The following is a 27271-nucleotide window of genomic DNA, read 5'->3' on the forward strand; positions in this document are numbered from 1 at the left end:
CTTGGTTCCTCCTCTATAAAATGGGGATAATAACACTTCACAAAGTTGTATGAAGATTAAATGAGACAACCTATGGAAAATGCTTTGTAAACCATAAAGGGATAGATAAAGACAAGATATTATTATCCAAAATGAAGGCGTTGGATTGACTGCTCTCCCACATCCCATCCTCTCTACCATTTGGATTCTTTAATACAGAGCCCCTCAAACCCAATGAAAACAAAGACGATGGTACTTGTCCTCTGGCCTGGGAAGAAAATGGGGTGAGGCATCCTCCACAAACCTTGCTCAATGTGCTTGTGAGCTATCACCATCAATCAGTGAACAAATAAAGCATTTATCAAGCACATACTGTGTGTACAAAGACTCATGCTAGATGTTAGGGATACACATGATCAAGTCAGTTACTCTAGGCTCTTCAGGAATTCCCATTTTAATGGGAAGATGACTCCAGCTAAAAATGAAATGGAAAGGTCCCCTGGTTCTTGGGGGTGAGGCACAGCAGTAAAGCAGCTGGTCCTGCCTTTTCTTTCATGTCATTTCCACCAATAAAATCATATCGGTGTTTGGTGTAGAACCACTTGACAGGGTCAAGGACTATGGCGACAATAACTTTCTTTTTGGGGCTTTCAGTAGCTGCGACTGTAGCCCCTGCAGGAGCAGTGGCCAGGCTACATCTTCCTTGGGGCTGCTTCCCCAGGGGAGGGCTGAGAACACTGGTCTGGAAGTATTACCATTCCCAAGGCTCTTGGGTTCAAGGACCTGGGCTGTCTCTGTCAGGTTCTGAGGGCAGATGGTGGTCAAGGTGGTGGTGGGGGGAGTTTGGCTTGCCTGGTCCATGCTGCTTCCTGCCTCTCCCTTCAGGTGCTATGAGGGAGCCTGTCTTCTTACATAATGCCTCTATCTTCACTAAGGAAGAGATGCATGAATGACTATCTAAATCTCTGAAAGGTTGCTGCCACTCTCAAAGGCTTAGGGTCCTTCAAAGAAGGGACGATAATTTCTGGCAAAAGGATGAGGGAGCACCCTACAGAAGAGGTGGTAGCTGGGTTAGGCTTGAAGGTATCGATTTGGGGAAGAATGTTCCAGGCATGAACAAAATGAATGGGATAAACCTAGAGAGTGAGTTGAAGGAACAGTCACTAGTCCAGTCTGGCTGGAGTGCACAGCCCATGGAAGGGGAAAATGGGAGATAGGACTGGCAAGGTAAGCTGAGTCCAAAGAGCCTTGAATGCCTGGTTAGGGAGTTTAGATTTCATTTATTAAACAGCAAAGTTTTGTAAGAACCACCAAAGGTTTGTAAGCAAGGGAGGGACAGGGTCAAAAGGGTACATGTTGATGACATAGTTGACTTATTGTGAAGAAGTGTAGGCTGGAGACCAGAAGGAAGTCTAGTCAATTTTAATAGTTGAGGTGAGGGCAGACAAGGGCTTGGAATAGTGTAGTGGCTATCTAAGCAGATAGGAGGGAAGAGGCACCCTGAAAATGGCCATCTTCTAACCCACACTAGGACACAAGCCCCTGAATTAAAATGCCCACATTTACTGATTTGCAATGGCTAAGCTCTGTTTTTCTATTTTCAAAATGATGCCAGATAATCTGCTTTCGGGAGTAATTGGAAAATTCCAGCGAATGAATTTCATTAGGATTACATTCTATTGTCCAGCAAAAGCTGGAGAATGAGTGGCATACAAAGAGCACCTCATTCCTTTCCGTTCCATTCAGTTCAATTCAATTCAGCAAACTTTCCTCTTGGGATTCAGGCTTTTCATTGGTTAACCTTTGTAGTGTCCTTGGTAATCAGCTATTTTCTAAAAATGTTATCTAGAGTTTTGCCTGAAAAGAATCATTTAAATTATTTCTTTTTTTTGTATTGGTGGGGGAAAGTGACTTTTATTTATGACAAAAGAATGTCATTGGCTCTCATTGGCTATGTACCCTCTCCAGGGTCATTAATCTCCTGCACACATGGGCTATTATCATGGAATGAGAGACTCCAGTTTAAATCTCTGAATGAAGAGGCAGCATTATAGAACCTAAACTCAGGTGAACTGAGGATTTCATGCTCATTCTGGTATTAATACAACCCTAAATATACAATTGTGTGTGTATGAGTCAGGCCATTTGACTACTTGTTTCCCATTAACACTAAAATATTAAACTTTAAAAAATGATTTTCTTTTCTGCTGTATGTACCTTTTACTAACTTGGCTATTGTTAGCAGAATCAGGGAGGCAGGGCAGTAAAGCTGTGGGAACAGGGAGGCAGCAGCTCCTGTTAGTCTTCCAAAGGATACTAACTTCTCTCCAATTTTAGGTAGTAGATAATAGATTAAAAAAACCAAGAAAGCCCCCCATTAGCTAATTTAGTCTCAAGGTTCTCTAGGAAGGGCATGCATAGCTGCTTGGAATAGGGAGGTGGTGGTTCCCCCCTACTCTTCTCTTTTCAGACACAGAGTATTGTGTTCACTTTAATTCTAGACACCATGGTTTAAAAAGGCATTGCTGTGTCCAGAGAGGGCCAGTCATGATAGTGATTGTCCTATCCATGTCATATAAGACTGGCAGTCAGTCAGTTAGCATCACTTCCAGAGTCTTCAGGAGATGGAGACCAAGGGGATGGGAAGAGAGGAGAGAAAGCAGCAGCAGAAACAGCAACAGCAGCAGATACAGCAGTAGCAGATTCAGGAGTTCTTAGTCCAGGGGGACTGAGGGGGGGTCAGACAACTAGTCAGAAAGAGATTACAGGGTACCTTTTGCTGACTCTGGGCATAGCTGGCACTGATTTGTAACTTTTTATTGCCCATATGCAATACTAGGTCATAGTTCCAGGGTAGAGAGGAGTGCTGGGGGTCATCCACAAGGGAGCAGAGGCCCTGGTCACAGTCCAAGACAAAGAGAGCATAAGGGCTTGGAGTTGCAGAAAACCAGGGTATCTTTCCTGAGGACAGACCAGAAGGCAGACCAAAAGAGCAGTGACCACACCTCTCCCTGCATCATACCACCTTGGAAGCACCAAATTCTTGTAGACCCCCAGAACTGGCTCTGAAAACAGAAGCACAAAAAAGTCTGAAGCTGTGGACAGTGCCTCCCTATCCCTAGATGAGCAGAACCCAGCTTTAACATAAAGCTCAAAGTCAAGAAACAGGCTGAAAAAATGAATAAACAGCCAAAAATTAATTTGAATATAAAAAGCTACTACAGGAGTAGGGAAGACCAACACATAAACTCAGAAGACAACAACTTGAAAACAGCTACAAATAAAACCTCAAAGAACAATACTAATTGGATCCAAGCCCAACAAGAGTTCCTGGAAGGGTTAAAAAGGAGAGATAAAAGTGGTGGAGGAAAACTGGGAAAAGAAGTGAGAGTGACGCAAGAAAATTATGAAAAGAAATAATATCTTGGTGAAAGAGGCACAAAAAATACTGAAGAAAGCAACACCTTAAAAAACAGAATTGACCTAATGGTAAAAGAGGCACAGAAATTCACTGAAGAAAGCAACCCTTTAAAAAACAGAATTGGCAAAATGGAAAGAAGTACATAACCTCATTGGAGAAAATAAGTCCTTAAAAATTAAAATGGGGGCAAGTCAAAGCTAATATCTTCACAAGACATCAAGAAGCATGACAGATACAAGACTATAAAAATGTGCATACCCTTCAACCCAGCAATATTGCTTCTAGGACTGTATCCCAAAGAGATCATAAAAATGGGCAAGGGTCACACATGCACAAAAATATTTATAGCAACTCTTTTTGTGGTGTACAAGAATTGGAAATCGAGGGAGTGCCCATCAATTGAGGAATGGCTGGATGAGTTGTGGTATATAAATGTAATGGAACACTATTGTGCTATAAGAAATGATGAACAGGAAGAGAGGCCTGGACTTATATGAACTGATGCTGAGTGAAAGGAGTATAACTAGGAGAACATTATACACAGTAATAGTCACAGTGTGTGAGGACTGTTTCTAATACACTTAGCTCTTCACGGCAATACAAGGACCTAATGCCAACCACATCCAGAGAAAGAACTATAGAGTTGGAATACAGAATGAAGCAGACCATTTTCTATTTTGTTTTGTTTTGTTTTAGTTTTCATCATGGTTTCTCTCATTTGTTTTAATTCTTCTATGCCACATGACTAATGTCAAAATGTATTTAATAAGATTATTATTATCTTCTGGATATTATATGTATAGAACCCATATAAGACTACAGGCTGTCTTGGGGAAGGAGGAGAGAAGAAGGAGGAGAAAATTTAAAATTTATGGAAGTGATTGTTGAAAACTGAAAACAAATAGGTTATTTTTAAAAGTGTGAAAAAATAGAAGAAAATGTGAAATACCTTATCAGAAAAACAATTGCCCTGAAAATTAAATCAAGGAGAGAACATTTAAGAGTTATTGAAAGCCATGATAAAGGAAAGAATCTAGACATCATATTTTAAGGAATTATCAAGGAACACTGCCTTGATATCTCAGATCTAGATAGTTAAATAGAAAGTGAAAGAACCCACAGATCAACTCCTGAAAGAGATCCCAAAATGAAAACTCCCAGGAACATTAGAACCAAATTCCAGAATTCTAAGGTCAAAAGGAAAATAATTCAAGTAGCCAGAAAGAAATAATTCAAATACCATGGCACTATAGTGGCATCACACAAGATTAAGTAGTTTCAATGTTAAGGGGGCAGAAGACTTGGACAATGATATTCCAAAAATCAAAGGAGCTAGGATTACAACCAAAGAATAACTTTCCCAGAAAAACTGAGTATAATCCTTCTGGTGAGGGAGGGGAGGGGAGATGGATATTTAATGAAATAGAGGACTTTCAAATATTCCTGATGAACAGACCAGAGCTGAAGCGAAAACATTTACATTCAAACACAAGATTCAATAGAAGCATAAACACGAAAGTGTAATCATAAGGATGTCAATAAGGCTAAACTGTTTACATTCCTATACAGATGATACGTGTAGCTCCTCAGAATTTCATCATTACCAGGACAGTTAAAAGGAGTTTACACAGAAGGGATGGGTGTGAGTGGATGATGTTGGAATGATCTCAAAAAAAAAGAAAAAGTGAGAAAGAGGGATGCACTGAGAAAAGAGGGAAGGGAAAGGTAGAAGGGGGAAATTTTTCTCACATAGAAGAGGGATATAAGGAAGAGTTTTTACAGTAGAGGGGAAAATGGAAGTATGAGAGGTGATGATTGAACCTTACTGTCCTAGGAATTGGTTCAAAGAGGGAACAAGATGCATACAAACATACATATATACATACATACATACATATACATACATACACACACACACACACATATATATATATATACACACACACACACATTTATACTCAGTTGTGTACAGAAACATAGTTTACCAATAGGGATATGGGAGGAGAAAGGGATAAGAGAAAGGGAGGAGGATGAAAAAAGAGAGGACAGATTAAGGGAGGCAGTGATTATAAGCACCATAGAATTTTAGGGAGGGACAGGACCAAAAGAAAGGGAGAAGAAAACAGAAGAAAATGGGAAAAAGGGAAATACACGGTAATCATAACTGAATAGTAATGGGATGAGGTCACCCATAAAATGGAAGCAGATAGCAAAATCCAACAATATATTGTTTGCAAGAGACACACTTGGAACAGAAAGACACACAGTCAGTTTTCAGAATAAATCAAGCTATCTAGAGTTATATCAAAAATTGTTCTAAATAACTAATGATTAGAGAAAGACAAATTAAAATAATTCTAAGGTACCACGTCACACTTATCAGAAATGACAAATGCTGGAAGAGATGATGGAGGAGTAATGAACTGGTCCAACCATTCTGGAGAACAACTTGAACTAGACTCAAAGGGTTATAAAACTATGCATACTCTTTGATCCAGCAATATGGCTACTTGGTCTATATTCTTAAGAGATAAAAAGAAATGGAAAAGAACCTATGTGTAAATATTTAAAGCAGCTCTTTTTGTGGTGGCTAAGAATTGGAAATTGAGGGGACGCACACCAACTGGGGTATGGCTACACAAGCTGTGGCTTATGATTGTGATAAAATACAATTGTGCTATAATAAATGATGATGGAAATACCAGGAAAACATGACAAGATCTATATGAACTGATGCAAAGTGAAATGAAAAGAACCAGGAAATCATTGTACACAGTAACATCAATGTTGTAATGATGATCAATTGTGAAAGACTTGGCTACTCTGATCAATACAATGATCAAGAGATTTCCAAAGGACTCATGATGAAAAATGCTATTCACCTCCAGAGAGAGAACTGATGAATTCTGGATACAGATTGAAGTATATCTTGCTTTCTTAATTTTTTATTGCTTTGTTTTGCAGAATGGCTAATATGGAAATGTTTTGCATGATTTCATATATACAACTGATATCATATTGCTTACCTACTCAAAGTGGGAAGAGAGGGAAGAAGGGAGTGAATCTGAAACTCAAAATTTGAAAAGAAAATAATGTTAAAAATAAATAAAAAGTGAAAATTATTTTCAAATAGTTATCATTTTTCATTAGTCTTAAATGTTCTATAGTAACTATGGGTATATCTTAATGTTCTCCTTTTGTGCTGCTCCTAATATATATTTTAAACAAATTTCTTAATTAGATTATTTTCATTACAATTATTAAAAACTTACATGACTGATTATTTTAAAATTTTAATAAGTAATAACTGCCTTAAAGTATATTGTATTAATATTTTCATTGATAATTTATCCTTCAGTCAGTCTGGAATCCTCTAATTTTTGTTGTGATCTCCATAATTGTGTAGGTTTATTGATAAATTCTTCAAAGATTTCTTAGTCTTTGAAAAGTATTTTTTTGTTTTTTTTTTTAAAAAAACATGATCAGGGGGTGGAGCCAAGATGGCAGAGTAGAAAGACACACATACTCTAGCTCTTCCCCCACAGCCCATAAAATATCTGTAAAAATGACTCTAAACAAAGTCTAGAGCAGCAAAAGCCACAAAAAGACAGAGTGAAAGAGACTTCCAGCCCAATGTAGTCTGGAAGGCCGACAGGAAAGCTGTATTGCATAGAGGGTGGAGTGGAGTGCAACCTACGGAGCCCAGCCCCACCTTGGCCACTTGGCATCAGCAGGAACAGGACCAGAATAAGCCTGGAGGGGCAGAATCCCCAGAAGCAGCAGCAGCAGTTCTCAGATCCCTCAAACCACAAGTGCCAAAGAAAGCTTCAAAAATCAGTGAGAAAGCTTTCTCATCGGGGAAAGGGAAAGTGGTCTGGTCCCACCAGCCGCAACCACTATGGCAGCAGAGTCCATTGTTGGAGGCTTCTGCCTAAAAAGACCCTGGGAGAACTGAGCAGCTGATCTGAATCTCAGCCCTGAGCTGGGCCCTGGAGTGAGGAGGAGGAGTGCGGAGAGGGAATTCTACTACTCACAGATTCTGAGCAGAAAAGTTTTTGGTTGCTCCCAGACCAGTGTGCAGGCCAGGAGAGGAGTTTGCTCCTTGATTGTGCTACCTTGGAGGAACTGAGAACTTTCAGGTCCCCAGAGTATACCCAACTCTTGACAAAGGATTCAAAAGTCAAATAACTGGCTGGGAAAATACCCCAAAAAGGGAAAAAAAATAAGACTAGAGAAGGTTACTTCCTTGGTGAACAGGCATTTTCTTTCATCCTTTTGGATGAGAAAGAACAATGCATACTGTCAGAGGAAGTCAACGCTTCTGCATCCAGTACCAACAAAATAAATATGCAATGGTCTCAGGCCATGGAAGGGCTTGAAAAGAGAGTCAACAGCTTGCTAAAGGAGACCCAAAAAAATGCTGAAGAAAATAACACCTTTAAAAACAGGCTAACTCAATTGGCAAAAGAGGTCCAAAAAGTCAATGAGGAGAAAAAAGTCTGCTTTAAAAAGCAGAATTAGCCAAATGAAAAAGGAGGTTCAAAAGCTCACTGAAGAAAATAGTTCTTTAAAAATTAGAATAAAGCAGATGGAAGCTAATGACTTCATGAGAAATTCAGAAATTACAAAACAAAACCAAAAGAATGAAAAAATAGAAGATAATGTGAAACATCTCATTGGGAAAGCAACTGACCTGGAAAATAGATCCAGGAGACATAATTTAAGGAAATTATGGGACTACCTGAAAGCCATGATAAAAAAAAGAGCCTAGATATCATCTTCCATGAAATTATCAAGGAAAACTGCACTGATATCCTAGAACCAGAGGGCAAAATAAATATTGGAAGAATCCCCTGATCACCTCCTGAAAGAGATCCAAAAAGGGAAACTCCTAGGAACATTATAGTCAAATTCCAGAATTCCCAGGTCAAAGAGAAAATTTTGCAAGCAGCTAGAAAGAAGCAATTTGAGTATTGTGGAAATACAACCAGGATCTAGCATCTTCTATATTAAGGAATTGAAGGCCTTGGAATATGATATTCCAGAGGTCAAAGGGACTAGGGTTAAAACCAAGAATCGCCTACCCAGCAAAATTGAGTATAATACTTCAGGGGAAAAAATGGTCATTCAAAAAAAAATTTAAAACAATAAAAAACACGGTCATGGTAAAAGGGCATTTGATTTAGTTGTCTACGTTGTCTCACGTATACTTTGTATTTCTTAGTGGAAGTCTCTCTTTTGGATTCTTGATGGCCAGTGGCAGGGGTACTAGGACCTGATATACTGAGGAATGATTAGACTTCATTTAATGCCACAAGTCTTAGACACCGACTGTATACAAGATACTTTTCTAGGTGGTTGTGATATAAAGGAAAAAATGAAACAATCCTTGCAGTCCAGGAGTTTATATCTTATGGGTCAAAGGGAAGAATACAACATGTATCACTATGGATAAAGACAAGGTAATTTGATGACAGAAAGAGTACTGTTGGTGGTTAGAGTGGTGGTGGGGAATTTGGAGAGACATCAAGTAGGATGACTCAAGGAAGTAAGTCATAGTCATCCTCAGTGAACACTTATTAAGTACCTACTATGTGCCAGGAACTGTGCTAAAGTCTGGGGATGCAAATATGCAAAAAAAAAAAAAAAAAAAAGATAATCCTTAAAAAAAAAGAAAGCCAGTTCTTACCTTTGAGGAGCTTCTAATCAGATGGCAGAAGACCATACAAAAGGGAGCAGAAAAGCAGGGTTAGGGGAAGGTACTTGAGGGCTGGTGGTACGGTAGATGAGAAATGAATAGATGCTCTGAGCTGAGCTTGCTCCTTAAATGGAGGTTTGGGAATTTTTTGACTCCATCCCCACAGTCTGAGGGGAAGAGGATAGTGATGAGGGGTGAGTACTAAGGTTAATTTGGTCTTTCAGGATAATGAGTTTTCCAAGTGATAAAGTTCTTGAGGCCTAGTGGAGAAGCCACAGTAATTCTAATGTAGTTCGGAGAGCTGGGAAATGAGGAGCTTTGAAGGAAGCTTGGGATTCTCAGAGTTGGAGCCTGAGAGGGAGCAAGTTCCAGGTATGCTTAGAATAGGCATTCTCTCTTTTTTTGGATATTATATCTTTATCAGAAATACTTGATGCTTTACCCCTTTTCCCTAGGTCAATTATTCTATTTATGAAAACAAAATCTTTTCAAAACAAATTTAAGAAAAATTATTTTGATAAGTGATGCCATATTTATAAGCCCCAAATGCTGTCATGGAAAGATTTCAAAACATTGAAACCTAGGAGAAGGAATTAAAAACATGTGACAACAGAATAATATGTATTCCATCCCTGTTGTGCTGTCTACTACAAGTAACTGTTCTAAAAATATTTTCAGTGAACCTACAGAATATGGGCACAATAATCTCATTTAATTTGAAAAGTAGCATCTTTGTCCCTGTCAGCAGCAGGAATTTTTCACCTAGGATCTATTAACTTGTCTTTTAAAATATTTTGATAACTATATTTCTTTTTTTCAATTAATTTTATTTATTTTCAGTGTTCTACAATAACTACCATATAACTTAGATTATTATTTTCCCCTCCCTTCCCCCCTACCTTTCCCCTCCCTCCCCGAGACGGCATATAATTTTGTATAGGTTCTACACATACATTCCTATTAAATACATTTTCACTATAGTCATGCTGTGTTGAAGAATTAAAATGAGTGGGAGAAATCATCTAACAAACCAAAACACAACACACACACACACACACACACAAATGATTTGCTACATTCTGCAGTTGAATTCCATAGTTCTTTCTCTGGATGTGGAAGACTTAGAAGACCTTAGGAATTTTTTTAAGTCCTTGCATTGCAACGAAGTTCCAAGTCTACCAGAAAAAACTCTCACACACTGTGGTCATTGCTGTACGCATAGTTCTCCTGGTTCTGGTCCTTTCCCTCAGCATCAGAGTACATTTAGGGTTATCATATAAGTCTTTCCAGGCCTCTCTGAAGTCTTCTTGTTCATTCTTTCTTATAGCACAATAGTATTCCATTACATTCATATACCATAATTTATTCAGCCATTCTCCAATTGATGGACATTCCCTTGACTTCCAGTTTTTGGCCACCACAAAGAGAGCTGCTATAAATATTTTTGTATATGTGGGACACTTTTCCATTTTTATGATCTCTTGGGGATACAGTCCTAGAAGCGATATTGCTGGGTCAAAGGGTATGCATATTTTTGTAGCCCTTTGGGCATAGTTCCAAATTCTTCTCCAGAATGGTTGGATCAGCTCACAGCTTCACCAACAATGTATTAGTGTTCCAACTCTCTCATATCCTCTCCAACATTTATCATCTTCCTGTCCTGTCATGTTTGCCAATCTGATAGGTGTGATGTGGTACTTCAGAGTTGTTTTAATTTGCAAAAGTGATTTAGTGCATTTAGAGCATTTTTTCATATGACTATAGATATCTTTCATTTCTTCCTCTGAAAATGGCCTGTTCATATCCTTTGACCATTTATCAGTTGGGGAGAATAGGCATTCTCTTTAATATTCAATGTCTGAATGATATTCTATAACTGCTGATAGTGGTGCAAAGTGTCCTGAATTTGGTGTCAGAGAAGTTTAGCCAAATTTATATTCTGTTATTTTAATACCTCTGTGACCTTGGGTAAATAACTTCCCTTCCTGAGCTGGGTTTCTTTATTTGTTGAAGGAGGGGATTTGGACCAATTATATCAGTGGTCTCTTCCAGCTCTAAATGCTATGAGCCTCTTTAGACTAATTTGCAAATCCACAATCATAGGAAACTCCCTAGAAATTGTGGTTTCATCAAGGGAGGGAATCCTGAGAAGTAGTTACACTTTTAAATGGTGCTGAAAATATTGATGTACTTTAATCTGTTTATATTCCACCTGGATCTGGAAGGGAAGATTGGGCTTCAGATTAGAAAAATGAACCATTCCTACCCTTCAGTGACTAATTATACTGGAGACCAGGAAATGACTATGCAGGGAATGGCAAGATGAGTAATTCTATTAAGGGAAATATGAAATGAATCTATAGATGCTTTATTGAATTGAGAGTGAAGGAGGGGGGATGGTGATAGTTCAGAGAGGGGCCACAAATCTGTCAAAACTTAATGGGGGAATCAAATCATGACAGAAAAATCATGTAATGAGATGAATGATGTCTTCAAATAGGGAGTATGGTAGAAGGCAAGTATTTGAGGAAATTCAGTAAGTCCCAGCCCATGACTCAGAGCTGCATGCAGAGCAAAGCTGCACGAAAATACTTGGAAGTTGGGGGTGGGGTATGGATTCTCCTCAATCTCCCATCAGGTTCTGCCAGTGCTGGTCTTCAAGTAGTTCCCAAGAGAAGCAGATTCTGCAGTAGACTCCTAATATTCTCCCTGAGCACCGGCCTCGGTGCCATAGTTGGCTCACTATGCATCAGGACCCGGGACAGAGGATGACCTCACTCTCAAATTGGTTTAACTACAAGTTTCTTCCAATATGGTCTGTAGAAGACTGGAATACAGTATAAAGCAGTACTCTTCAGCAGAGAACAGTGTGAGAGATGACAGCCCAGAGCAGAAATGCTAAAAACAGGAAAGGAACTTTCTCTGATTTCAAATAAATGGAAGGACAAAACTAAATCCCACTCCCTGACAAGACATAAAGGTTTTTATGTGTTGATTGGGCATGTGTATTTTGGGGGTTACCTGGAATACTTTCAGTTTTGGATTTTTGCATTACCTTTATAAAGTCAGAAGGGTCTACATCTGGAAGGGATTCCAGAGATCATTCAATCCAATACCTTACTGAAATTTGTTTTAATTATGCACTTAACAAATACCATTGAAAACTAACCTTTCCAAATACAAAATAAAGTTGAAAAAGAGGATTATGTGTGAGATTATAACTCTCTATTGCATACAGATCACTTTTTAAAAAAGCATATAATAAATTCAGTATACTGTTTCCACAGCTGACCTGCTTGTCTGTTTCCTTCTGAATTTACTCTGCTCTTTTGTGGAGTTAAAAAAAATCCTCCAATGATTTTCTTTCGTGTGTATGTGTGTGTGTGTGTGTGTGTGTGTGTGTGTGTGTGTGTGAACATTGTCACCAGTTCCCTCGTTTTCTATGCACTTTAACCCCTCAAAAAATGAAAAAAGAAAAGCACAATCCTTGTAACAAATGATTATAGCCAAGCAAACCAAATCATTTGCCATGTCCAAAAATATGTCTCATTCTGCACCTGTAGCCCACTGACTCTCTGTTAGGAGTTCACAATTACCTTATTAAACAGAGGAAACTTAGACCCAGCGAAGAGAAAGAACTATTCAAAGTCACACAGGTGACCTTCAAGATCACACAAGTGGACAGAGCTGGTCCATGACCAAGAGTTCTCTCACTCCAAGTCCAAGGCTTACCCATTGTACCATTTTCTTACAAGAGGGAGGCAAATGTCTCACAACAGGGGTTCAGAATATCTTTTACCTTTCAAAGAAACCTCATCTTAAAGAGACAGCTTATATTCAGGCAAAAATAGTATGAGAAATGAGATAATGTCTGTAGAGTGCTTTGCAACAGAAGGTTACTTCCTACATTGGTGTCTCCTACACCCTCTACAGAGGGTGTCTCCTCACTAGAGAATTCACCAGACAGTTGAGGTCACAGTTCCAGTCCCCAGCCCTTTAATCTGGGAACAGGGAACACTGTAGCTGGGGGAGTCAGGAAAGTTCTCTTCTATAAGGTAGTCCTTTGACTAGGGGCAGATGTGGGGAGAGAACATTCTAGGCACTGGGCACAGCCTGTGCAAAGCCACAGAGGCAGGAAGATGGGCTGTGACGTCCAGGCAACAGAAAGCAGACTGATTTGACTGAAACGTTGAGTAAGGGGTCTAATGTGAAATCAGTCTGGAAGGCAGGCTGGAGCCCTACTGAAAAGCCAGACATAGAAGTTTGTAATTTATCCTAAAAGTACTAGGGAGCCACTGGAGCTTGAACAAAGGAGTAACATGGTTCATTCTTTTGTAATATCAATCTGCTAGGCATGTAGAGGATGGGCTAGGACGAGGAAAGAGCAGAGACTGGATGATGTCAATTAAGAAGTTGTGGCAATGGTCTCAGCTGTCAGACTCATGCTTTTGAATCAGTTTCCTGCCCAGCTTTCTGCAGCAAACATTTCTGACAACATAGGACATGGCCATCTAGAGATGAACATGGTGAAGAGGTGGCTTTACCTCTGCACACATGGCAGATTCCTCCTCCTTGTTCCTCTTCTCTTGTATGCTAAATCAGGAAGCTGAGGGCCATCTTTGACTCACTCATGCTCTATACATTCACATATAGGATTGGCGGTACAAATTCTGATTCCTTTTTTTTTTTTTTAAAGACATAAACAATGTTGGAGCTGGGAGGGACCTCAAACATAGAATGTTAAAGCTGGGAATGTCCTTAGAATATATAATGCCAGAACCACCAGAGACCCTGAAATAGAGAATATTATGGCTATGAATGACCTTAAAACATGGAACACAGAATGTCATAGAACACAGAGTGTCCTACTTTTTCAAAGCATGCATTAGAATGTTGTGGGGACCTTAGACACATAGATGGTGGAGGTGACTCATAGAGCTGGGAGGGACTTCTGGGATCGGGGCTGCTGCTCCCCAAACACGATGCTGTCTTTGAGCTTCAAACATTTCATCTGGCCGGCCTTCTCCCATATCTGGAATATTCTCCCTCCTCATCTCTGCCTCTGGCTTCCCTGGCTTCCTTTAAGGCCTAGCCAAAATCCCACCTTCTACAAGAAGCTTTTCCAAATCCTCCACAATTCTTGTGCCTTCCCTCTGCTGATTGTTTCCTATCTATCCTGTACATAGTTTGCTTGTGCATAGCTATCTGTAAATTGCCTCCTCCACTAGATCAGGAGCTCCTCATGGGCTGGGAATTTGCCATTCTTTGTATCCTTGGCACTTAGTTTAGTGCTCTGCACATAGTGGGCATCTAATAAATCCTTATTGACTGACTGACCTGAGAGGAGGTTCAGCTGAATCAGGGTTGAACCAGGGATGTGCTGGGTTGATTGTTAAATTTTTTGTGTGAGCATTTGCACCTCAGAAATCAGCCAACGCCACCATTTAGACCTCCATTTACTGTTTTATTGATGGCCTAGACTTATGAATGCTCTGGAGAAAGTGTTAATGCAATTAAATTAAATTGAAGTTTCTGGTCTTCATTTTTTTTCCTGGAGAGATGGTTGTTAATCACTGACTGGAAGGCACTTAAGAAATTATCTCAACCCAGCCCAATCCCAGTATGAGAAGAGTAAAATGAGGACAATGTCACTTTTTTCTTGGTTTCATACTCCCTTGTATCCTCTGGTAGAAACCTTCTCTTCCTCTTTTCTCTGCATTTTGAAATTCTCATCCTTCACAGCTCAATGAAACTCTCCCTGATTGCTCAGGGGAAAGTGACCTGTCTTACCTCCGATCTCACTTTGTCCTCTCCTTTGTTCTTGTGTACAGGTACTGCTCCCCTCTCCCAGGATTCAAGATGCCTGAGGGCACATTCTGTGTTGTTTGCCACCTCTGTATGCCTGACACTGTCCACTGCTTTGTAAATACCAGCCCCTCAATAAATGACTGATGGATCAGGAAACAATCCAGTCTGAATTGTAGCTTTAGGCCTTGGGTTTACGAGCCGGTGGGAGAATGCAGGGAGTGGTGTCTCTTATTTATCCTATGGATTTCACATCCCTGCCTGCTTGGTCTCTGATCTCGCTTTGGAGATGTCAAGGCTCATGGCTAGTCTTGCTCATGGAGGTGTCCACACTGGCATTCAGCGAATCACCTCAAGTCAGGGAAGCCTAGGAGTTTTCTTCCCCGCCCCCCCCCCCCCCAGGCTGGGAGTCACTCCTTGGCTCACTCTCATACAACAAATGAAGCCATCACAGAAGGCATATGGCCCACCAGGCACTGGGAGGAAACTGAGTGAGACCAGATGGTCCCCAGGACGGTTAGCAGATCATTGATCCTTGCCCTACTCACCCCACCTTTTTCTTTTGGAAGGCATGACTAGGAATGGATGATTTGAAGCAGAAAATCCAGTGAAAGGCATGTTTAGTTTCTGACTGAGGCAACAATGAGAAGATGCTGGCTCTTCTGTCTTGTGCAGGCTTTCCTTTCCTCCTGCTCCTGGCTTGCATTTATCCTATTGATTTATGGCTGCAGTAAGAGCAGGGAGCCATTCATTGAAAGGGGCCATTCATTCATTCATTTCGCAGGCACTTAAGGCAAGAACCAACAATTTGAGATGCTGGGGGAGACTTGGGCAGAGTTTACACGCAGCACATTTCTGGTAGCAGGAGGTAATGGCTACTGAAAGGAAAGAAGACCAGGCTTGGAGTCAGGAAGACGAGAGGTCTGATCCTGCTTGCAGCCGTAAGCAACTCATCTAAGCTCCCAGTTTCCTTATCCATAAAATGAGAACAATATTTCCTGCAGTGTCCACCTGGAAGGGTTGTTACAGAAGCACAGGGACGATGCTTCTAAGTCTATCCACGTGAAAGTGCTGCATGAATGAAGCTAGGCAGCACACAGAGGCTGGGATCATTTACTGGAATTTCCTTTCTGTGTTAAGCAGAGGGTCCTGTCTGCTGATAGCCAGGCATCTTCACCATGCTCTGGGCGTTGCCTTATGGGTGCTGCTTCCACAGTATGCAAATAGCATGGAAGACCCTGAGCACATGGAAACCGCAGAGCTTAGGACCTAGTAAACTAGAATAATTAGTTAAATTAAGGAGAGAGCAGATGGCAGCTCCAGTGAGATTTTCTCGTTGTCTACTCCTCACTATCCCCCTCCACCAGTGGCCTGGCGCCAGTGCCCTAAGGTCTCTGTCTGACAGGACTTGGGTCATTTGCATTTCTGGACACCCCTCCCCCCCACGCCTCCAGGCCATTGCTGAATGTACTATCCATCATTCACACCGACTTTTATTTCCCCGAGAATTAACTCCCTCTGGCTGACTTTCTTTCCTTTCCCCTTCAGTTCATCAGCATACAATTAATTGGCTGTTGCTATGGTGACCATTGCCTTGGCAGCAGGAAATTCCCCTCCCCCATTCTCAAGGGGTTTTCTTTCTCAGTCAAAGCAAGGATATGAAGAAAACTGAACGACTGAGGAAAGATGGGAGTGGGGTGTAGAGAAATGAGGAAGAAGCCAACCAGGGGGTGTTTCTTGTGGGACTGTGGGGGAGGAGGAGGTAGGCATTTTCTCAGCCATCTTTCCTTCAGAAATGCTATCTCTTTGCTGGATTACCAATTGGGTGGGATGGTGATGACACTTAGGCTGGTAATAGCCCATTTAGATGGCCAAGACCAACCTACATTAACTCCTTTGACACTTAAAACCATCCTGGGAGAGAGATGTTGCTATTTCCCTAAATTTACAGATGAGGAAACCAAGGCACAGAAAATTTAAGGGATTTGCTTAAGGTGATACAACTAGTAAAAGTGAAGTGAGGTTTTAACCCAGTGGGCACATTCAGTTTATACCCAGTTTCTAATGGAGAAACCTTCACTTGACTCTTGCCTTCCCTGTTGAATAATGACAGGATATCTTTACTCTGCCCCCATTTTTATATTGGAACTCTTAGAAAGTGTGGTCTGTGCTTAGCTGCAAAGGGCCTTGGAACCTTTTCATTTGACTTTTAGCTGAAACCTTCCATCGGTATTGTTTGCTCCACTGGAACGTGAGTTTGGAGAACCGGGGATGTCTTACTACTTTACTTGTACCTCCAGGGCTTAGCACAGTGCTTTGCATATATGTAGGTGCTCAATAAGCCCATCATTCATTCATAAATAAATGTTTAAAATCATCCAGTTGACTCAGATGGGAAGAAAGTGCAAAAATGGGAGTGTGGTTTTCTAAAACATCCTCACTAAGAAACTGCCTGGGAGAAAGAAAGAGACAGGGCCCTTGATGAAATATTCTTCCTCCTCCCACTCACACCTAGAACCAGCAGGACCTTTCAGCTCTGAAGCTTATTCATCTTCTTATCAGAGTTCTAAAGGGCATCCTTAGATTGGGGCGCTGCAGTGTTTGTATCACCAAGAGCCAAGGACACACTAAATTCTTGCCTCTCCAAGGAATTTAGAAAAAGAGACCACTACCACCTAAGGAGAATTTCTGAAGCATTAGAAGAATGGGAGAAAAGGACTTTCAATCACCTGGAACTGTGACTTACCCCTCTGTGTCACCTAAGTGGCTTTGTCCCCTTTGTCATGGACTCTGTATGTACTTGAGGGAGAGAGTATATGGAGAGGGGGGAATGTTTTGTGCCAGCTGTGTTTCAGTACCATCTTGGTAAATGCCCTTTTCAAAAAGGCCACTTAAAGCTGGTTGACTAAATGATTCTCCCTTTAGAACTCTGATAAGAAGATGAATAAGCTTCAGAGCTGAAAGGTCCTGCTGGTTCTAGGTGTGAGTGGGAGGAGGAAGAATATTTCATCAAGGGCCCCGTCTCTTTCTTTCTCCCAGGCAGTTTCTTAGTGAGGATGTTTTAGAAAACCACACTCCCATTTTTGCATTTTCTTCCCATCTGAGTCAACTGGATGATTTTAAACATTTATTTATGAATGAATGATGGGCTTATTGAGCACCTACATATATGGCATACTTCCCATTTTGGGAATGTGGAGTACACCAATGGGGGCTCAAGCCAGCGATATCAGATATTTGTACAATTACTTTTCCTATCTGTAGGTAATATGAATCCTTTTATCCCTCCTTTATTGGTGGCCTGAAAGTTAAGAGACTCAACCGTAATTGATCAAAGAGCTCTCAGTGCTCACAGAACTCAAAACTATCTCTCCTGCCTAGAGGTCCAGCTCCCGCTTCTGCCATTCAAATGTTTGTTTATTGATCAAATGATGACTTCTGCCCCCTGGAGCTGAACAGCCCCATCCTTCTACATGTTTGCCCTTCAGATCCTGGAACGGAGCTATCATGTTCCCTCTCTAAGTTCCGGGCAAATCCCTTCCCCTTTTCCAAACTCAGTTTCCTCAACTGTAAAAATGGAATAACAACAGCACCTGCTGGTTACCACGTTGTTTTGAAGATCAGGTGAGATAACATGGGTAAAGTACTTTGCAAATCTTAGAGCATGAAGTAAACATTATTATTGTTACTGTTATTATCTGAATCTTTTGTTGTTTGTTCCCAAGAAACAGGGCAGGAGGACCCACAGTGCTCTTGTTCTTTAAAAGGCTTGGTGGGCGATGGAGGTAGAGCTTGGGCAACTGACCTGTAACATAAATGCTCTCCCGTTGGGTTAGGTTGTATGTGGGTGAGAGGAAATGTTTTCCTGGGCTCTGGCATATTAATCACTTGCCAGATACTTCCACAATCCGACTTTTATTCTTGAATGAAGGTAGCATATACATCAATTTCACAGATGAGAAATCTAAGGTGCAAAGAGGGAAAGAGACTTTCCCAGTGGTCACATAGCTAGTGAGTGGGAAAGCCAGGATTTAAATACAAGTTTTGTGACTGCACAAGCACCACTTTCATCATGCTTTACTGCCTCTCCAGAAATGTGAATTGAGATTGTTTCAGGAAGGGACAGAAGGAGGAAAGAGGGCTGGCTTGCATTTGGGAGGAGGCATCCTTCTTTAAAGGACCCTAAACAAAGATACATCTATTTAATGTCAGTAAACCTTCAATGATATTTGCATGGTTACAAGTTGTAGAGTACCACAGTCTCCAAAGAGATCACCTAAAGGACAATGGAGAGGTGCGTGGTGGGTGTGGATTGACTGCATTACGTTATGTAGAAGGAATTACAGCTAGATTCTTGGATTAGTGTGAATAATGAATCCCCACAAAATGGTTCCATGCATTCTATTTGTTATAAATGTTATATATGTTAGATATGGTCATTGGCTCCAGTCCAATGGAAATATGCAATATGAATTTAAATAAATTGACCCCTTCATGGTTCAATCTGGGACCTACCAGTATTCATAAGAAACCACACAAAGAGCCTGAAGCTCCTTGCTCTCTCAGCACTTGGCACAGCTTCTTTCAAGAGGTCTATAATGCATGAAATTTTGTGCAAGCTCAGTTTGGAGTGACTACTCCATATCTGCAAGTGCAAATGGCTCTCCAGGGCTTCTAACAACTTGATCCCAAGAGGGATGCTATAGCAAGACCCAAGGGCCAGCATTTTGACAAATGGCAGCAATGAATGCATGTCATTGCCACTGCTCATCAGAAAAGGGTCAAAAGGAGCTTGCAATCTGCCCTATCTGACCACCTGGAGACAGTGACTTGGGGCCATTTGAAGAACCTACTCATGGGATGCTTCAGAGCTGAAAGCCTTCCGTGAAGGGCTTGAGCACTGATGAAGATTCTCCCATCGAGATCATCTGCTCCTGGAAGGAAATGAATAAAACCTACAGAGAAATGCACAAGACAGAGTCGGAGAAGGATATTATTTTGGACACATCTGGTGACTTCCCCAAATTGATGGTCGCCCTGGCAAAGGGCAAATGAGCAGAGGATGGCTGTGTGATTGATTATGAGCTAACTGAACAAGATGCTCAGGAACTCTATGATGTAGGAGTGAAGAGGACAGGAACTGATGTCCCTAAATGAATCAGTATTATGACCAAGAAGAGTGTGTCCCATCTCCAGGAAGTGTTTGGAAGATACAAGAACTACAGCCCTTATGACATGCTGGAGAGCATCAAGAGAGAGGTCAAAGAAGACCTCGAAAATGCCTTCCTCAGCCTGGGCCAGTGCAATCAGAACAAGCCCCGGTATTTTGAGACCGACTTTATGATTTCTTGAAGAGCAAGGGGACCCATGACAAGGTCCTAATCAGGATCATGGTCTCCCACTGAAAATTAGACCTGAATTTAAGAAGAAGTTTGGAAAATCTCTGCATTACTTCATCCAGCAAGACACATTAGGAGACTAGAAGGCACTTCTGCATCTGTGTGGAGGAAATGACTAAAACCCACGTGGAAAGAAATGACCAAAGCAACTGTAAGGGCCAGAAACAATATTTTCTGCTCTCCCCCTTGTAATTTTAGAAAATCAACTTGTGGTAACTTGCAGCTAATAGTAATTGATATTAGTCCTTATTAGGGTGATGTTATTTGATTTCTTGTACTTTTTCAGTCATGTATACGTTACTTGTCTTTCTTTAAGTTTTCTCTTTAGCTAAAGGCATGAATATTCCAAGAGAATGGAAGTGAAATCTCTTATGTGAAACATTTACTTGGTTTCTTATATCCTGTGTCACCAAAAGACAAATAAACTGAATTTTTACTTAAAAAAAAAAAAAGAAACCACACAAAGAATGTCATTAGAGAGTTGAATGACCAGAAAAAAAAGATGGACTCTCTGTGTAATGAGAACCTGGAATAACTAACAGACTGCCCACATGCTCCAAACGTCCTGGGCATGGCTTGCAGAGCCTGAGAGGTTGTGGGCATGGAACCCAGGAGGGAAGGTTCCTGGGGATGATATCACAGACTCCTTAAAGTGTTAATGAAAATATGGTTGCTGGGTTTGTAATCTAAGCAGTCCCTTAGAAACCCCTGACCCGAAGGGCTGTAAGGATTAGCCTGGCCTTATTCGGCCAGAGGGTGTAACTGGTGACAATGCGGGAGATTAAAATGTACTGCTTTCTAGATTTAAGCAGGGTAGCCTAATACTTGGAGCTGTCTAGTGCTGGAATGACTTGACTCAAGAGTTGGGAAATTCCTTCTCCTTCTCTTCAAGAAGTTCAATTTCTGTTTGTTGACTTTCCAGGGCTGTTGCGTGAATCAAATGAGATGTTATCTGTAAAGCACTTTGCAAACCTTGAAGTACTATATACTTGCTGGTCATTAAATACCAGCTGACCACATTGATTGGAATTCTAAATTGATTCAGACTATTCATTGGAAGGACAAATACTGAAGTTGAAGCTTGAATAATTTGGCCACATGATGAGAAGAAGATGGGACCCATTGGAAAAGACCCTGATGTTGGGAAAGATTGAGGGCGAAGGGAGAAAGGGACAGCAGAGGATGAGATGGATAGATAGTGTCATGGAAGCAAGAAACATGAACTTGGACAGACTTCAGGAGATAGTGGAGTATAGAAAGCCTGCAGTGCTATCATCCATGGGGTCACCAAGAGTTAGACAAGAAAAGGGTGACCTCAGCCTTTCTACACCTGAAAGGTAGGCTAATCCTTCAGGGGGCAGCAAGGGGAATATGAGGGATATTTGATTTGGAGGGTTCAAACCTGACTGTCATTTACAACTTGTGTCCTTGGGGGAGACTTTTCCCTTCTCTGGACCCCAGTTTTCCGCTCTGTAAGGAGAAGGGGTTGGATCTCCCAGGTACTTTCCAGTTTTAAGTCTAAATTGCTAGGAATATTATAACCGTAACACACATTCATGGTTGGGAGCGTGTGAGTACTGACTGCCTAGATGACATGGTGATGATCATGGTCATCCATGCCAGCTAGAGGGGAATGAGATATTTGCCAAGGGGGCTGGGTAGGAAGGCTTCAGACACTTCTGGGCTTCCCACAATTGGGAAGCTGTGTTCCAGAGAAAGAGGTCCTGGTCTCTGGCCCACAAATGCTGATGACAAAGAAAGGACCAGAGTCTCCATGATGTAAGTCATTCCAAGGCTGCCAGGAAATGAGGCAGCAGCTTGACAGCGGAGGAGAAAAAGTAGGAGAAAGACAGTGCCCTCCCCCAGATAGAGGACTGAATTACTCACTGCATCTGTGCCTTATTAAGATGCCATTGTGCCTGGCCCCCACCTCAGTGGAACAGGGCATGACATAGTCAGGCAGGAGGCAGCAGGTTTCAGCAGATACTATTTTGGGCTTGTGTTGGTCTCTCCTGCCTCCCCCTCTCCATCTCCCAGTGGCTCCTTTACTTTTCCAACCCACATGCCAACAATAAGACAGAAGATTTCCCCTGCAATCTCTCCTGGGGAGAGAAACAATTACTGTCTTAAAGAATTTTTAGTTCTTTCTCTATGTGGACAAGACAAACTTCACAAGCAGATAGGGTAAGCTAAAAATACATCAGAATGAGCCCTATTTTCCAATTTCATTCCAAGTGCCTTTAAACATACCAGATCCAATTCCATCTAACATATATTCTTAAAAGCCTACTCATGGGGTAGGTTCTATGCTGGTGTACTTGCCTTGGAAGTGTGGGAGGATTTTTAATCCAACTTCCACCTTCATGGAGAAATCAGGTTCCCAGAGCCAGACTGGCTTCAGGGTTTTAGGAGTACCACTGAGGAATCAGGAGTGATTTTTTCTAATGCCACTGACTTGAGTCCCCACTGGGATACTACCCACTCCTAAAATGATTATCTTGGAATGATTTAGTTAATCAGCTTTAAGTAGATGCTGAACCCTCTCATTTCTGTATTTTCTTTCCATCCAAGCTAACTGGATGATTTTATACAGCATTCAGGAGGAATAATGAAATCATGTGACCAATTGGAACAGATTTCTTGTCTTGTGTCATTTCACTCTATCCAATAGCTTTTAAAGACTTTTCATCAAAGTCTATGGGGTATTTTTTGGTCCACTGATTTGTGATATTTTCATCTGGTGAAGATATGAGAGACAAAATGGGATGGGGTGGTGTCTACCCCACCCTTACGCCAGATGTGGGAGATACAAAGACAAAATGAAAACCCGCCCTTCCCCCTCTTCATTAGTTTTCATTTGACTGATGGATCAAGATACAAACAGGTAAGGACCTACCTTGAAAGAGGCAACAGATTCTAAGAGGCAGAAATGGGGAGGGAGAGTTTTCCTGGTACTGAGGACAGCCTGTACAAAGACATGAAGATGGAAGATGGAATACTTTGGTGGGCTGCAGCTGAGACTGCACAAAGGCTTGTATAGTGCAGAATTGGAACCCAGACCTCTTTCCTGTCTTCTTGGCTTTACCTCCAAGCCTGTGCTTGACTCAGATCTCTTTTCCACTGACTAGTCTTCAGCACCTTTGCTCCCATTGTTCTCCACTGTCCAGAAAGTCTTTCATGTTCTGCTCTGCGCTTTTATTTATTTATTTTTAAATTTATTTATTTAACTTTTAACATTCATTTTCACAAAATTTTGGGTTCCAAATTTTCTCCCCATTTGTCCCCTCCCCCACCCCCAAACACCGAGCATTCTAATTGCTCCTATCACCAATCTGCCCTCTCTTCCATCATCCCTCCCTTCCCTTGTCCCTATCTTCTCTTTTGTCCTGTAGGGCCAGATAACTTTCTATACCTCATTACCTGTATTTCTTATTTCCTAGTAGCAAGATCAGTACTCGACAGTTGTCCCTAAAACTTTGAGTTCCAACTTCTCTTCATCCCTCCCTCCCCACCCATTCCCTTTGGGAAGGCAAGCAATTCAATATAGGCCATATCTCTGTAGTTTTGCAAATGACTTCCATAATAGTCGTGTTGTGTAAGACTAACTATATTTCCCTCCATCCTATCCTGCCTCCAATTACTTCTACTCTCTCTTTTGATCCTGTCCCTCCCCGTGAGTGTCGACCTCAAATTGCACCCTCCTCCCCATGCCCTCCTTTCCATCATCCCCCCAACCCTGTTTATCCCCTTCACCCCCACTTTCCTGTATTGTAAGATAGGTTTTCATACCAAAATGAGTGTGCATTTTATTCCTTCCTTTAGTGGAATGTGATGAGAGTAAACTTCATGTTTTTCTCTCACCTCCCCTCTTTTTCCCTCCACTAAAAAGTCTTTTGCTTGCCTCTTTTATGAGAGATAATTTGCCCCATTCCATTTCTCCCTTTCTCTTCCCAATATATTTCTCTCTCACCCCTTAATTTCATTTTTTAAAGATATGATCCCATCCTATTCCATTCACTCTGTGCTCTGTGTGTGTGTGTGTGTGTGTGTGTATGTAATCCCACCCACTACCCAGATACTGAAAAGTTTCAAGAGTTAGAAATGTTGTCTTTCCATGTAGGAATGTAAATAGTTCAACTTTATGAAAGTCCCTTATGACTTCTCTTTGCTGTTTACCTTTTCATGCTTCTCTTCATTCTTATGTTTGAAAGTCAAATTTTCTTTTCAGCTCTGGTCTTTACATCAAGAATTCTTGAAAGTCCTCGATTTCATTGAAAGACCATTTTTTCCCCTGAAGTATTATACTCAGTTTTGCTGGGTAGGTGATTCTTGGTTTTAGTCTTAGTTCCTTTGACTTCTGGAATATCATATTCCATGCCCTTCAATCCCTTAATGTGGAAGCTGCTAGATCTTGTGTTATCCTGATTGTATTTCCACAAGACTTGAATTGTTTCTTTCTAGCTGCTTGCAATATTTTCTCCCTGACCAGGGAACTCTGGAATTTGGCCACAATGTTCCTAGGAGTTTCTCTTTTTGGATCTCTTTCAGGTGGTGATTGGTGGATACTTTGAATACTTATTTTGCCCTCTGTTTCTAGAATCTCAGGGCAGTTTTCCTTGATAATTTCCTGAAAGATGATGTCTAGGCTCTTTTTTTGATCATGGCTTTCAGGTAGTCCCATAATTTTTAAATTGTCTCTCCTGGATCTATTTTCCAGGTCAGTTGTTTTTCCAATGAGATATTTCACTTATCTTCCATTTTTTCATTCTTTTGGTTTTGTTTTGTGATTTCTTGGTTTCTCATAAAGTCGTTAGCCTCCATCTGTTCCAGTCTAATTCTGAAAGAACTATTTTCTTCAGTGAGCTTTTGAACCTCCTTTTCCATTTGGCTAATTCTGCTTTTGAAAACATTCTTCTCCTCATTGGCTTTTTGAACCTCTTTTGCCAATTGAGTTAGCCTATTTTTCAAAGTGTTACTTTCTTCAGCATTTTTTTGGGTCTCCTTTAGCAAGGTGTTTACCTGCTTTTCATGCTTTTCTTGAATCTCTCTCATTTCTCTTCCCAGTTTTTCCTCCACCTCTCTAACTTGATTTTCAAAATCCTTTTTGAGCTCTTCCATGGCCTGAGCCCATTGAATATTTATTCTGGATGTTTGGGATATAGAAGCCTTGACTTCTGTGTCTTTCCCTGATGCTAAGCCTTGTTCTTCCTCATCAGAAAGGATGGGAGGAGATATCTGTTCACCAAGAAAGTAACCTTCTATGGTCTTATTTTTTTTTTCCCTTTTCTGGGCATTTTCCCAGCCAGTGACTTGACTTCTGAGTGTCCTCTCCACACCCATCTTGCCTCCAGATCTGCCCAGCCAGCACTTGGGGGCTGAGATTCAAATGCTGCTTCCCAGCCTCAGGGCTTTCAGTGGGGGCGGGGCTGCTATTTAGTGTGAGATTAAGTTCAGGTGCTCAGATCGAGGCAGGGCCACCACATGGGGCTCAGTTCCCTCAGGGGGTTTATGCAGAGACCTTCAACATCAGATCCGAGCTCCTGCCTGCTTTGGGAGCCCTTGTCTACTGCTGCCTCTGCTGCTGCCTTTCAAGGGGGCCTGAGTTATGGAGACCCCCCACTCCCTTCTTGGCGAGGCAAAATGACTCTCTCATTGACCTTTAGCACCTGTGGGTGGAGGGACCTGAGTGGCCTGCTGGAGATTCTATCCCTGAAGCCTGCTCGGATCCGCTCGTCTCGGTGCTGGGTGGCCAAGGCAGGGCTGGGCTCTGCTCTGGGTCCAGTGTGTGATGGACCTTTTGTGTCAGTTTTCAGGTCTCTCTGGAACAGAAATCTCCTCCACTCTCTTGTTCTATGGCTTCTGCTGCTCCAGAATTTGTTGGGAGCTCTTCTTTGCAGGTATTTTATGTGCTGTGGGTTTGGAGCTAGCATATGTGTACCTTTCTACTCTGCCATCTTGGCTCCTCCTCTCTGCTCTGCACTTTTAGGAAAGTCTTCCTAGGTGGCTCTGGCCCATGGGACCCTCCCATGGTACTTTGCGTCTGTCCCTCACAGCTGGTTCAGTTCATGCCCAAATGAGAGTAACCAAAACACCCCTGCCAAGGGGACATGCAGCTAGTGTTTGGAGATCTCTCCTTCCCATGAGAAGGAAGTGAGTTTCCTACAGAGGCAGCTCATTCCATACCGGGGGAGTTCCAATGGCTCAAACATTCCTCTTAAGTGGCTACTGTCTTAGCAGCATCTAGGATGTTTGGGCTGTTTACTTTCAGCACCTACATCAAGTATGGATTTTTGGCAAAAACAAACCAGTAACAGCTTTCATTTTGATTCTCTTGTTTTCTGGAAATAGAAACAGCTTCCAAACGTAAAGTGGAGATGGGATCACTGAGCAGAAATGATCACTTAATTAAAACTTTATTTTTTTTTTTAGGGAAGGTAACAGGCCCAGAGAGGGGAAGGGAGGTCCCATGTTCACCTAGCTGTGGAGTGGCAAAGACCACCCAGGCCCATGACCTTTCTGCCTGTCTATACTGCTGACTCTACCTGCTTTCTCTTTTAATGAATTCTGTGCTAGGAATAACCTTCCTTTGCCTCAGTTTCTGCACTCTGATGTATTTGTTTTGTCTCTACCTTTTCCTCAGACCTTCCCTGTGCAGTTGTGATGAGGGACCAACTGGTAAGTGCACAATCCTGCAAAACCTTAGAGACAACCCTTCTGAGCACAAGGGAAGGGAGACAATTGGAACAGGAGATACAAGACAAACACCAGGGTCACTGTGGAGGCCAAGGAGGTACACATATGGTGAGGATGTTGGAGTGCTACCTGAGCCTGTGTGTGGCTGTGACCTCTTAGCTTAAGGCAGGAGGTGCTGGGGCAGAGCATGGGGTTTCATATTGCCAGGGTTCCAGGACCCCTAACAGGAACACTTATGCCTCAGAGAAGCCTAAGGGTGACATAGAAGCGTAGATC

At 41.6% G+C, this 27271-nt stretch overlaps 1 pseudogene; it reads left to right on the plus strand.

Annotated features, from left to right (window-relative positions):
• Positions 1–18682: 18682 nt before the first annotated feature.
• Positions 18683–20421, plus strand: LOC140514797 (annexin A2-like; annotated as a pseudogene).
• Positions 20422–27271: the final 6850 nt, after the last annotated feature.

This window comes from Notamacropus eugenii, chromosome 7 (assembly GCF_028372415.1).
Source record: "Notamacropus eugenii isolate mMacEug1 chromosome 7, mMacEug1.pri_v2, whole genome shotgun sequence".
NCBI lineage: Eukaryota > Metazoa > Chordata > Mammalia > Diprotodontia > Macropodidae > Notamacropus > Notamacropus eugenii.